The 12981-nt window shown below is 40.2% G+C and overlaps 1 protein-coding gene across 1 annotated transcript in view; it reads right to left on the bottom strand.

Moving 5' to 3' along the window:
* Positions 1-1692, bottom strand: part of LOC135520205 (DNA-binding protein SATB1-like) — a 56556-nt gene extending 54864 nt beyond the window's left edge. The window contains exon 1 of the mRNA XM_064945582.1: positions 1473-1692. The gene's annotated coding sequence lies outside the window, so the exon portion shown is untranslated. The remainder of the gene's footprint in view (positions 1-1472) is intronic.
* Positions 1693-12981: the final 11289 nt, after the last annotated feature.

The raw sequence follows: 12981 nt of genomic DNA, 5'->3' as shown, positions 1-12981 counted from the left end.
ACCTATTGGTGATCAGTGATTCAGATCAGATTCATCTTTGTCAGCAGCAATGCTAGTGATTATGGCTTGTCAAGAACCCAAGCCGTACTGAGATATATGAAAGAGACTGTCGAACCTGAACAAAACCACAACACAACTATGCCCACACAATCTCACAATGGCACACTACAACTTCCCATAACTGCCCTTACACACACACTCATCTGGATCTTAATGAAAACACCTGATCAGCACAATTACAAAAACCTCAATTAGACAAAAACTCAAGGCCATCATTACTACTTTTACCCAATATGCTCACTATCAGCTGCAATACATGTTGTCAACTCAACCATTGCAAAAGGGGATATTCAATATGTTCGCAATCTACTTGATTTCTTAATTTATTATTTGAGTTCCATTAGGCTACAAGGCAAGCTATTATAAAGCCATTCCCAATCAAGTGCAGCGTTAGATATATAAGTCGTACGGTATAATAACTATGTTCTCTGACTATTAAAGCTCACCTATTGTTTGAATCCTGGAAAATATAAAGTTATCTGGATAACTATCTTAAACTATATGGATTAATTGGAATGTGTGAGTTCTGTCTTAAAATAAGCATAGACTCAAGTTTGACCGATTATAACTTGACTTCATAAAACACCCATTGGCAAAAAAAAGGAGGGGAAATCATGGCCTGTTGGTACAGGGTAATAGACTACTTAGCCTACTTGTTATTAACACGCGACGCATACTGTCACTTTCAGAACGTATATAATTAATCTAACAGCATGTCAAACAATTGTCGCGACAAAAAAATGTACTTTTGTCAAAGACACTGTTATCTATGCCTATATACAGTTGTATAACAATAAAGGTGACTAATGTTTTTCTATTGTGGTTATTCCAAGACATCACTCAAAACAAATACTGGTCATGTAATGCATTTTTCTAGCCAAGTCTGCAGGTAGGCTATAGGCTACATCACGGAACTGAAAAGATAAGGAAGCACAGAGTTGGTGCGTTCCCTCAAGATGCGCAATATACATGAATCGGTTTAACCTCATTCATGGGTGCCTATTAAGTCTGGAATATGCCGAGTTATTATTTACAACTGAACTAAACGCGACACAAAAGTATAGACATTTACATATTATAGCCTATTCTAGTATTACATCTATAGCCTATCATAAATCATGCACTCAGAACGTAGAGATTGTCTTCTCTAAATAGAAGACATAAACGTGCCTATATTCAGATGCATTTTGGCCTTTAGTCGGTTATCGAGAAGGGCCTGAAAACTGTTGGTCAACTGACTTAAATGCTTACTGTCAAAGTCTACTTCCGTTCATTCAAGGAACGTTACATTTTTAAAATAGGTGGACATTCCAGTCTGTCGGTAGCCTACAAAATAGCAAATAGCAAAAATAAGCAGGTTCTGTTGAATTGAAAGAGAGAAAAAATGAATTCAGGAGAAAATGTCACAATACCTTCAAAGTTAGCAGTTACGGTGATGCCTCTTGTTTTCCATCAAAAGTTCAGAATTCTAATAGAGTCTGTTCCACCTTGACGGATCCAAAACTGCTCAGGAAATTCCTACGGTTGAGAGGGACACACGAGCTGTCAAAACTGCACTCGCAAAGACTGCGCAAAGCTGAACTTCGGAGAGCCAGGATTGAGCGCAAATGCGAGCAACGTGTGCTGCGCGAGTGTGCTAGATTTGAGTCTCGGCATGAGAGGAGGGTTTCTTTGAAAGGGTGGCAGGTAAACGAACCGCCCCTCCCCGTTTCTGATGCTCAAATCGATGATTTGCCAGCTGTGGCGCAGCTTGTCTCGTGCCCCACTTTGGTTTTTACAACGCTCTTCTCCTGGTGCGCTCTCCAGGGTCTCCAGGGAGCTCGACGCGGGAGTAGCAGATAGGAGCCGACTGCCAGGAGAGCGTTCACACTCATTCATTTTCATATCTATACGCCACATGTTTGGGTGTCAAGAAAAACGACTGATAATATAAAACATTGCATGTTCATAAGATACATTTGTTTGAGGGTGCGCATAGCCTATTTTTTTTTAAACAATGGTGCACGGCAAACAGATCATTATATTGTCCAAACTCTCAAATTGGTCCTGTCGGATAATATGACACTATAGAGGCTTCCGAGGCAGTGGTTTGTAGTGTTGGTATCCAACCTGGTCTCAGAGCACAACATCAAGGATCAAATCAATTACAGCACCGGTTATCATAGCCTAACATTTCATCCATGGTTAACCAAACAAGCGATAAAAGAACCACTTCATTGTTTCATTTCCATCAATGTCTGTTGAAAACATCATTAAAACTGCTATACGAGACAAACTTGTTGAAAGGCTTTTGCATTGCAAAGATAACACACACACACACACATTTAAAAATAAGAGTAATTACATTTACAACGAATAAAATGTAAAAATAACAATAATAACATATAAATAATATAGCCTACTTTCTATGTAAGAAAAATGCCTTTGGCATTCTATACCTACCATTTAAATCACTTAAGATAACAAGCTGTTGCTTCAGCCATAGTTAATACAAGTAGCCGAAAATTGCGCATTGATGGCTGCTGTATGGCACAATCGAATTGAAAATCGTCTTGTGGTCGATAGAGTGCCACCTATAAGGCTTTATTAGTCCAAAGCTAATCAAATACTGAATTAGATTTTCTATCTAATTGTACTCTATTAGGTTATTGGATTATGCCTGTTTGAAAATGTGTTAACAATTTAACAAAATGCGGTTGGAGGGATAGGTGTTGAGAAAAATAAATAAAATGTACGTGTATTTAATTTGCTAAAAGTTAATTGCAGTCTATATAAAACAATTTAAATGAGTTTAGCTAAATCCTATAGTTTCACATGTATAAATATAGTAAGGGGTGGGTTGAAAATATAAATGCAGTGGGTTGAAAACATTTTGCCAATGTGAAAACGTGCGTAATACTTTGTAAAGCATAGGTAAATACATGTAGGTAACTTTGGTATGTTTCATAATGTGACTTAAAAATGAGTGATCGAAAGACTAGCCAATGATGACCATGCACTGCAAAGGGAATGCATTTGTAAACATTCAAAGGAACAGAGTGGTTGTATAACATGACCAAACTATGTAGCCTATGGGCAAGAAGACGTGGTCATTTAATTGTATAATTGCCTTTTCCTCAGAATCTGTTATCTAATACATTTTTTGTAATAAGGCTAAATGTACTTCTAGGATGATGTAATGAGGACTGTTTTTTAATCCTATATGATAGTCCTATATAGTCCTATATGATAGTTACAGAATGTTCTCTCTCTCTCTTGTGTGTGTGTGTGTGTGTGTGTGTGTGTGTGTGTGTGTGTGTGTGTGTGTGTGTGTGTGTGTGTGTGTGTGTGTGTGTGTGTGTGTGTGTGTGTGTGTGTGTGTGTGTGTGTGTGTGTGTGTGTATGCGTGTGTGTATGCGTGTGTGTATGCGTGCGTGCGCGAGTGAGTGAGTGTAGAATACATTGTCTGGACTAAGTGATTGACAATTTGATCTTTGATTTATTATTTTAATGTGCACACAGAGCTACCAGTGGCTGCAGCTCAACATAAAGAACTAAACTAAAATCACAGAAGGAGTTGTATCATAACAATTACTTCACTGGTAGGCCTACTACTTTGTAACAATTAAGATTGAGTGTAATGTTAACTATTTCAACTGGTTGCAGGATATATATGGATGCAGGTTTATTGTAAGGCACAGGAAGAAATACTTCTCAGAAAGGTGTTTTTGTTGTGGGTTTGGAAATCCACAAAAGCCATTTTGGTTTCATGATGAGTTATATCTGAAACCGACATTTAAAACATCAGTTTTCTCCATATGATTCACGATTGCACGCACATTTACTGCACTCTCATGGGAGAATGAAGTGGGTTCCAAAGTTACAGTTAAAGGGATTCGGAGGTTATGTTTTTTACTGTTATTTTATGTTTAAGTTTGTAATTTGCCTCAGTAGAATTTAAAGATATGGATAACAAACAATGCAAGTATTTACTCAAATATAGGCTATCCTCAACTTGATGAATTGCTGAAGCACTGATATGTTTTTCCCACTTTGGCCACAAGGGGGACTACTATGACGTTGGCATCAGACAGATGACAGAACTCAGAGGACGGAAGCAGAAACGTGATGACCTTTTCGCCCCATAATCCTGATCTTTCACTGATCAGTTTGGGGACATTGTATTCAATTATTTTGCTTTTCATCTCATTGACCAAAAACCACACATTAACTTTACAAAACTGCTAAATGTAATGGTAATATGTTTGAAACTGTAACAACTGTATAATAACTATCTCTATAGAGACATTACACTTTGATAGTTGTGAGTATTGGAGAAGTATTACGTATATTCCAAATAGCAATGATAATGTATATCATCAACTATTCTGCACTGAGCTATAGTAACATGGAGACCTCTCTTGCTAGGAATATGGTTAAAAAAACAGAGATGTGAGAAGTGAAGTTAACACAAATTATGATCAAGCAACACCATGGGCTGGGTCCATGAAACATTTTAATTGTCTATGTTTTTCTGAAGACAGTAAACAGTACTTTTAAGATTACAAGGGTTCAACACTCCAGAATTAATGTTTCCAACCAACTTAATAGCAAGACATCATTGCATTTCCACCAAGTTGGTCTATTTTAATTACAGACTATTTTCTACTGAACGTAATTTGTCTAAAAAAGATGCCTTGAGCCACGAGTCAGACGTCTCGTCTAAATCTGGAATGTGTTTTATTGTTTTGATTTTGCGGTTACTGTTTACTGCTCGCTTGAGTTACTCTCTTTCATAATTAACTTCTCATCACCTTTTATGCTTAACAAGAATTCCCGAGGAATCCAAACTAGCACTTGTCATCTACTTGTGTTTTCCAGCATTTCATGTTGTTTACTGATAACTTCACTATTTCACAGGGCGAACTCTATTTTCACCCCTTACCAATCAAAGAGGTAATGTGAACTCAATCCCCCCCTACCCTCCCTCCTTTGTAGCCTCTACCTTTCCCCAATTCTGTATGTGGCAATGGGACCATAATGTCTAACTGGATGTGTTCTGCTGTGTTAAACATGCTCACAGCCCAGATGAAACGCTATTCATCCTCATTCATCTGCTCCCTCAAGATGCTGCTGTGCTCCGTCAGGGAGGACTCTGAAGAGGAGAACCAAGCAGAACAGTAAGCTGACCCACAGAGGCCCTATCCAAACTGCACATGCCTAATATGCCTACTGCACTAATGGTGTGTCAGTCAGTCAGGTTCTCAGTAAAAGTATTTATCACGTCTGTTTACCCACTGGTTGTTAATGGCTGCTAAATGTCAGTAAAGTGTATCAAATACAATTTATTGTCCATTAGTTACAGCGAACAACAGAAATGTGTCTTCAGCTCTGTTCTCTCCCCCCCACCCCCTAGACATCACTTATACAGGTGAGATGAGCACAGCATCAAGATGCAGTGCAGAGCATGTTGTGGGGTTAAGGGCCTTGCCCAAGGGATCAACGACAGGGGAATGTCTTGAGGATGTGAACCCAGCAGCCCTTCAGTTGCCAGATCAATTCCAACTGTTTTTTCCAGCGCCTGTCCTGGGTTTCATACCTGCCACCTTTTGGCCACAGGTCCAACTCTGTAGCCGTTGGCTAACTACCGCCCCAAGTGTATGGCTACACACTCAGTCAGAGAGGTGTTGTAATAACAGACCATTCAACAGTGCATTTCATTCCCATGTTATCCAAATTAGTCATGTGAGACCATCCTTCCAAACCTCTTCTAGTTGAAGCCTGGGCTTCCGAGGCTAAATCCATACTTACTGTCACCTTTATGCTTCCTGTAAGTGAAAAACAAGACAAAACAATGATCTTTCAGTTGTTGCAATCCCATTTACATGTCAATACTCACTTGCTCAGTTATTGGTAGGCTATAAGCTGAGTTTACAGTATGCCATAGACAATGACAGTAAGTTCCGTTGATTAACTCTCCTAGTAGTTGAACTTTATCTAACCCGCAGCCCTTCACTCCGAGCTGCCTGGTCTGACATGTCTGCCAATACAAAACATTTGGAGTCCCCACAATGCCCCTGTCTGTGTGTTTGACATGCATCTCAGCACGGCGCTCCAGTCACAGCAAGACATCATATCTTCCAGGAGAGTCTATTAGCCGTGCTTAATTAAACTAATGTAATTAGACAGATCCAAACTCACACGACTGAATCGTTGATAAGGAAGCGGCCATGAGAGGAGTAGTGTTGCCACATCCCCTGGCTAGGCATTATTAATGGTAGTCCTACCTATTCCACAGTAATACGCTCCTCGCTGAGCTTGAGAGCTTGTGTGTTGATAATGTGTCTATTTGTGAATTAAATGCTTGGGATGTAGCCTACTGTATCTGATTTTGTAAAACTAACGATGGATAAGGGTTGATGGAACAAGCCATGTTCATATTGTTAACAAGAAAGCTTGCGACTGGCTAATTACATTCATTTTGTCAAACATATGTTGGGTGGGTGGGCCCAAAGGATGCTGACAATCAATGACTGATGAACACCAAAGGAGATTTTCTCTCTGTCATGATTTTGATTTGTTTGGAGTCATTGAGAGTGAATGAGTCATTGAGTGTGAGTGAGTCATTGAGAGTGTGAGTGAGTCATTGAAAGGGTGAGTGAGTCATTGAGAGTGTGAGTGAGTCTTTGAGAGTGTGTGAGCCATTGAGTGTGAGTGAGTCAATGAGTGTGTGAGTGAGTCACAGAGTGTGTGAGTGAGTCATATTTTGTGAGTGAGTTACTGAGATTGTAAGTGAGTCATTGAGAGTGTGAGTGAGTCATTGATATTGTGAGTGAGTCATTGAGAGTGTGAGTGAGTCATTGAGAGTGTGACTGAGTCATTGACAGTGTGAGTGAGTCATTGAGAGTGTGAGTGAGTCATTGAGAGTGTGAGTGAGTCATTGAGAGTGTGAGTGAATCATTGAGAGTGTGAGTGAGTCATTGATATTGTGAGTGAGTCATTGAGAGTGTGAGTGAGTCATTGAGAGTGTGAGTGAATCATTGAGAGTGTGAGTGAGTCATTGAGAGTGTGAGTGAGTCATTGAGTGTGAGTGAGTCATTGAGTGTAGGGTACTTTAAGCCTATGGCCAGGAGTTTAGCTTGACCATGTGACCTAATTTCCCTTGCTATTGAGGGGAAATGAGTCATCACTCAATTCAACTGACTCCCAATTACCAACACATACTGGACTGTGTTACTTACTGTAAAAAATAAAGATTTACAGTACAGTATTAGTCGCAGTACAGTAGCAGTACAGTACAGTGCATTAGTTGTACAGTAGCATACAGTGTATTGAGAATGCCAGAAATAACTCTGCAAATTAACAGAGTTCCAAAAAGTAACAGGGGAGCACATTGAGTTACAATTTGAACTTTCTCTGCTCCTGCATCTCAGGATATGGTTGTTGAAGTCGTTTAACAATGAACTCATTACTAAAGGGCCAGCTAAACTCAAGATATCCAGGGCATTGGATTTTTTCCTATCCTATCTCAGAACAAAATGAGGACCTTGACTTCTGCCAGGGCATGAAGTAATATGCCCTCGTACGTTATTGGGTGACTCGCTATTCAAAGTAATGAGGTCGCCAATATGTCTTCCAATAGTTTACTCATGCAATTACCAAGAGTTACTTTCATACATGTCATTGTTTTTATTTTGTCAATATGTGAGACAGTAAGAGCGTCAATTAAGTGAAGTCACATCTGACTAAATATAAAGTAGCCTACACTCCAGATGACATGGATTGTATCACATCGCTCAAATTGTTTGAGAGAGAAGAGTAAGAAGTCTGTATGGGTAGAGATGTGAGGAGGGTGGAACGTACTGAGAGATATATTTACACTATTTGGTTATGTTGAGGAGCCACGTCAAGTTATTCCACATAATAATATAGGAGTGGAATGCATGATGTAACCATGGCAACGTCTGTAAGCATCAGGGCACACCTGAAGCCAATCAAGGGTGGGATGGTGTGATGGGGGGTTGGGGGGGGGGGTGGGGGTGAACGTGTCGCAAGTGTCAGCTTCATTAAAGTCATCAAAACACTTCAACCTAGCATTTAAGGCCTGATTCAATTAACATTTGTCCTAGAAGATAAATAATTGAGAGAATAAAAGGTGTCCGTGTTAATCAAATCTTACTTTCCATACTTTCTTTGCTTTATCTTTGCTTCCATACTTTGCCCATTGCAATGATGCAACTGTCAGCAGTGTAAAACTCCTGTGTAAAACCTTTAAATGTCGCTGCATGTTGACGTAAGGCTTGTGCGATATAAATACTATGTGGCAGGTCATTTCTTCGCTTCCATACTTTGCCTTATTATACGTTATGCCAGACTGTTGTACTCTACAATCATACAGAACATGAAACATGAAATGCCAAAGTAGCATTAAATGATCCATAACATAGTATTTACTGTGCCTTCATAAAGTATTTACACCCCTTGACTTTTTCCCTCATTTTGTTGTGTTACAGCCTGAATTTAAAATGTATTCAATTTAGATTTTTGGGTCACTGGCCTACACACAATAAAAGCTGAAATGTCTAGAGTCAATGATTATTCAACCCCTTTGTTATGGCAAGCCTAAATAAGTTCAGGAGTAAAACTTTGCTTTATAAGCCACATAATAAGTTGCATGGACTCACTTGTATGCAATAATAATGTTTACCCTAATTGTTTTGAATGACTACCTCAAAAAATACAAGGCAGACATTGAATATCCCTTTGAGCATGGTGAAGTTATTAATTACACTTTGGATGGCCTATCAATACTCCCAGTCACTACAAAGATACAGGCGTCCTTCCTAACTCAGTTGCCGGAGAGGATGAAACCGCTTAGGGATTTCACCAAGAGGCTAATGGTGATTTTAAAACAGTTACAGAGTTAAATGGCTGTGATAAGAGAAAACTGAGGATGGATCAACAATATTGTAGTTACTCCACAATGTTAACTTAATTGAAAGAGCGAAAAGAAGGTAGCCTGTACAGAATACAAATATTCCAAAACATGCATCCTGTTTGCAACAAGGTACTAAAGTAATACTGCAAGAAATGTGGAAAAGCAGTATTACTTTTTGTCCCGAACACAAATCCAATAAAACACATTACTGAATACCACTCTACATATTCCCAAGCATAGTGATGGCTGCATCATGTTATGGATATGCTTGTAATCAAGCAAGCACAAGCAAAATCATCCACTGGTTCAGAAGAAAGGTCTTTGTTTCTGGACATTTTGAGCCTGTAATCGCACCCACAAATTCTGATACTCCAGATACTCAAGTAGTCTTAAGAAGGAGTTTTGTTGCTTCTTTAATCAGGACAACAGTTTTCAGCTGTGCTAACATAATTTCAAAAGGGGTTTCTAATGATCAATTAGCCTTTTAAAATGATAAACTTCGATTAGCTATCACAATGTGACATTGGAACACAGGAGTGATGGTTGCTGATTAATGAGCATCTGTACGCCTATGTAGACATTCCCTAAAAAATCTGCCATTTCCAGCTACAATAGTAATTTACAACATTAACAATGTCTACACTGTATTTCTGATAAATTTGATATTATTTTAATGGATAAAAAATGTGCTTTTCTTTCAAAAACAAGGACATTTCTAAGTGACCCCAAACTTTTGAACGGTAGTGCATCAATAAGATATTTTTGTATTTCATCTTCAATACATTCACAAAAAGGGATTGTGGGGTATTGTGTTTAGCTGTGTCAGAGAAAAAACAACAATTTTAATCAATTTTCAAAGCACTGTATATCACATACGCGTTAAGTCAACATGCAAAGATGATACTTCATTGCACTGGGTCCTGCTGAGTCCTTCAGTCCCACCATCTCCACATTAACACTATCCTGTGCTGGTTTACCCATACAGTAACCCTTCATCCCTCTATGCTCCAAGTTGCTTCTGACAGCAGCTTAGCCTCCTTCCTCCCTCCTATTAAACCCACACAGGGGGTGTGGAGGGCCTCAGGGCATCAGCACGCCCCTCCCCTGCTCCTGGTTGCCCCCGGTGACGGCGACAGAAGTCTGTAATTGCCACCTCGTCAGACGACTTCATTAAGGCCAGTATTGTCTGTGCAGCTGAACTGCAGAGGATGGAGGGAGACAGTGACAAGAGGAGAGAGCGAGAGGACCCACAATGCAATTACTGCAATGCTGTGACAGGTGGGGCCCACATCCACCATGTCTATTGGGCCATCGCGCATGCTGGGGAGTACCCGGGTAGACGCGTCATTTTTCACCCCCCTGTCATTAGCTGGTAATGATTGGATTATTTTGCAGATGAATTGCGGTATACGTCTTACTCACAAACACTTCCTCGAGATATTAATCAAAACCATCAAGGCAAAGCAGTCGGAGAGAATTAAAATAACAACATGTCTAAATAAAAAACGACAGTAATCCCTCAATGTGTTTGTAACTCCTTGGATATATTCGTGTTGAAGTGGCGCAGTCTCGGTTGAATTATTGTGTTACTTGTGACAGTTGTTATGAAATGATATATGTCTCCAAGTAATTATCTATAAGAATATTAAGTCTCACAAAGGAGAAAGCCGTTGCTACTGCGATAGGCAGACAACGAAGAAAACTCAATGCTGATAACTACCTTTGATTCAGTGAGTGCATTTAGATTTAGAAATAACAGGTGCTTTTCATTGTACTCGGTAATGTGACTTTAACTGTCAACTAAAGCCAGTTGCACTATAATCTGAACCAGGCCTCACTAATGACATGGGTACATTATACACTTCAATACCAAAATGGCAATTATTCTACAGTTAAGTATGGGTCCATTTTAAGCCATCATTGACTGGAACCCTATGAGAGAGGGATGTGATGTGAAGGCAGGTGAACTCCCTCTCTCCAGCAGGCCAGCTCCACACATTCCCTTCATCCTTTCAAATGACACGTGACTGACATGGCCCTCGGTGAAAGGATAGTATTATAGTCATCCACTGCTCTGGGAAGGATCCGTGGGGTGGTTCAGCCCATGCCAAGCGCTTCAGTTGGCCGAGAGCCCCCTGGGAGGATGGGGCTTAAGTCTCCATGGGCCAGTAAGCCCACAGGCCCCATAGCCCAGGGAGAAGCAGCAATTCACGAGAGCACCTTGGCAGTGGGGCCCCCCTTGCCTTAGAACTGCTGAAGCTAAAAGATGGCTAATGGTGGCCAAATACAGTGCGAGTGAGTTTGGGATATTGGGGAGCGTGTCTTTAGGTTCATCTGGATTGGCGTCGATAAGGAGCCTCAGTCGTCCTCCTCTTGCTATCACTACCCTGCACGGGGTGAGAGCTGAGTGTGACTGTCAGTTTCTGTGTGTGTGTGTGTGTGTGTGTGTGTGTGTGTGTGTGTGTGTGTGTGTGTGTGTGTGTGTGTGTGTGTGTGTGTGTGTGTGTGTGTGTGTGTGTGTGTGTGTGTGTGTGTGTGTGTGTGTGTGTGTGTGAAGGTGGCATTTGATGGGGGACTGGCAGCCCATCTCCTAGATGCCAGCAGTGAGCCGATGCCACACCAAACACATTCCTTTCACAGAGAACAGAGGCACGGTCAACACCATGCCAGCACTCGGGCCCTGAAGTCATCCCCCTTCTCCTCAACTAGAGACTGTCAGTGAAGGCATGATTGTCCTATGGAATATGTGGGATATGAGAAGATCACATGTTGAATTAAATCAACGGAATTATGTAAGTGGCAGGTTGACAAAAAGAGAGGGGTGTAAAAAGGTTTGATAAATACATCAATGTGACTGCATTGAAACTTTTCTGTCCAATGTTTTGCCCAAACGTGTGCTATTAGTCCATAGAGAGGAGAATTCGGAGTACAGAAGTGGCTCTTCAAATCCACAGATTCACAGAGAAAGCCATGAGCATCGCATATGACTTTTGGGGGGTGATTTTCTTTGTGAGGGTGTGTTCCTGGAAGGGACACTGAAGGGGAAAACAGAAGTCCATAAAAGCTATTCAAACAAACTTGTTAATCAGTCACTCAAACTTAAGTATTCCATATTTCAGATCATTTCAGGGGTTGCGGGGTATTCAGCCCTCAGAGCCCCAATGCTCTACCAAGGCTTAAGTGATGACATGGAATGATTATGGCACAGTTAAATAGCGGTGTAATGAGCTAATTAGCCCTATTGACACCCATGGCTGTCTCAGTGGTAGATCAGGTATCCTTTACACAGTCCTTAATCACAACAGATAATACTATTTAACCCTGAGATGCTAAAGCTGGGCAATGGAGACCCACAGTGATTTCTGTATTCAGATATTGTAATTTTAAACTCTGATGCATTTTAATAAAATGTGCTCTTCTTGTATCCTCTAAACATGTGTACATTCATTTTCAAATCAATGTTTATTGTCGGGAAGAAAGATAGTACTGAAAACCTTTCACAAGCCCATGTTACTGTTGAGACCTCTATCTCATGTAAAAAAATATATATGCTAAAACAACTTCCTAAAGTACAAATCTCACAATGAAACATATCTTCTTCATTTTTTGTTCCTGACTTGTTTGATAAGATTAGAACAGATTTTCTTAGGCGCCCCACGTGGGGCCCCAAACGCGAGTTTGGGAACCACTGTACTAACCCCAATGTACTAATTTCACTTTCTCTTCTCTTTTTGTGTTGTTTGATGTGATTTCATGGAATAAACCCATGCTATTTTACACAGAATGGCATGTGAGGAATAAACAGAAACGTTTTGGGCTGTTTCTCAGTTCACTTTGTACCTTGAATTCTTTGTGGTCTAGCAAAGTACTGGAACAATTGTGTTGAGGTACTTCAGGTAAATTGAGGGCGTTCTGAAAATAATTACTGCCACAACAAAGTATGGGAAAGTTGAAAGTATTTGTTCAATTCAGAACCATTGTACTAACCTCTATCTCTGCTTGCT

This window comes from Oncorhynchus masou, chromosome 29 (genome assembly GCF_036934945.1).
Source record: "Oncorhynchus masou masou isolate Uvic2021 chromosome 29, UVic_Omas_1.1, whole genome shotgun sequence".
Lineage (NCBI taxonomy): Eukaryota > Metazoa > Chordata > Actinopteri > Salmoniformes > Salmonidae > Oncorhynchus > Oncorhynchus masou.
This window is presented reverse-complemented; position numbering and strand designations above follow the sequence as displayed.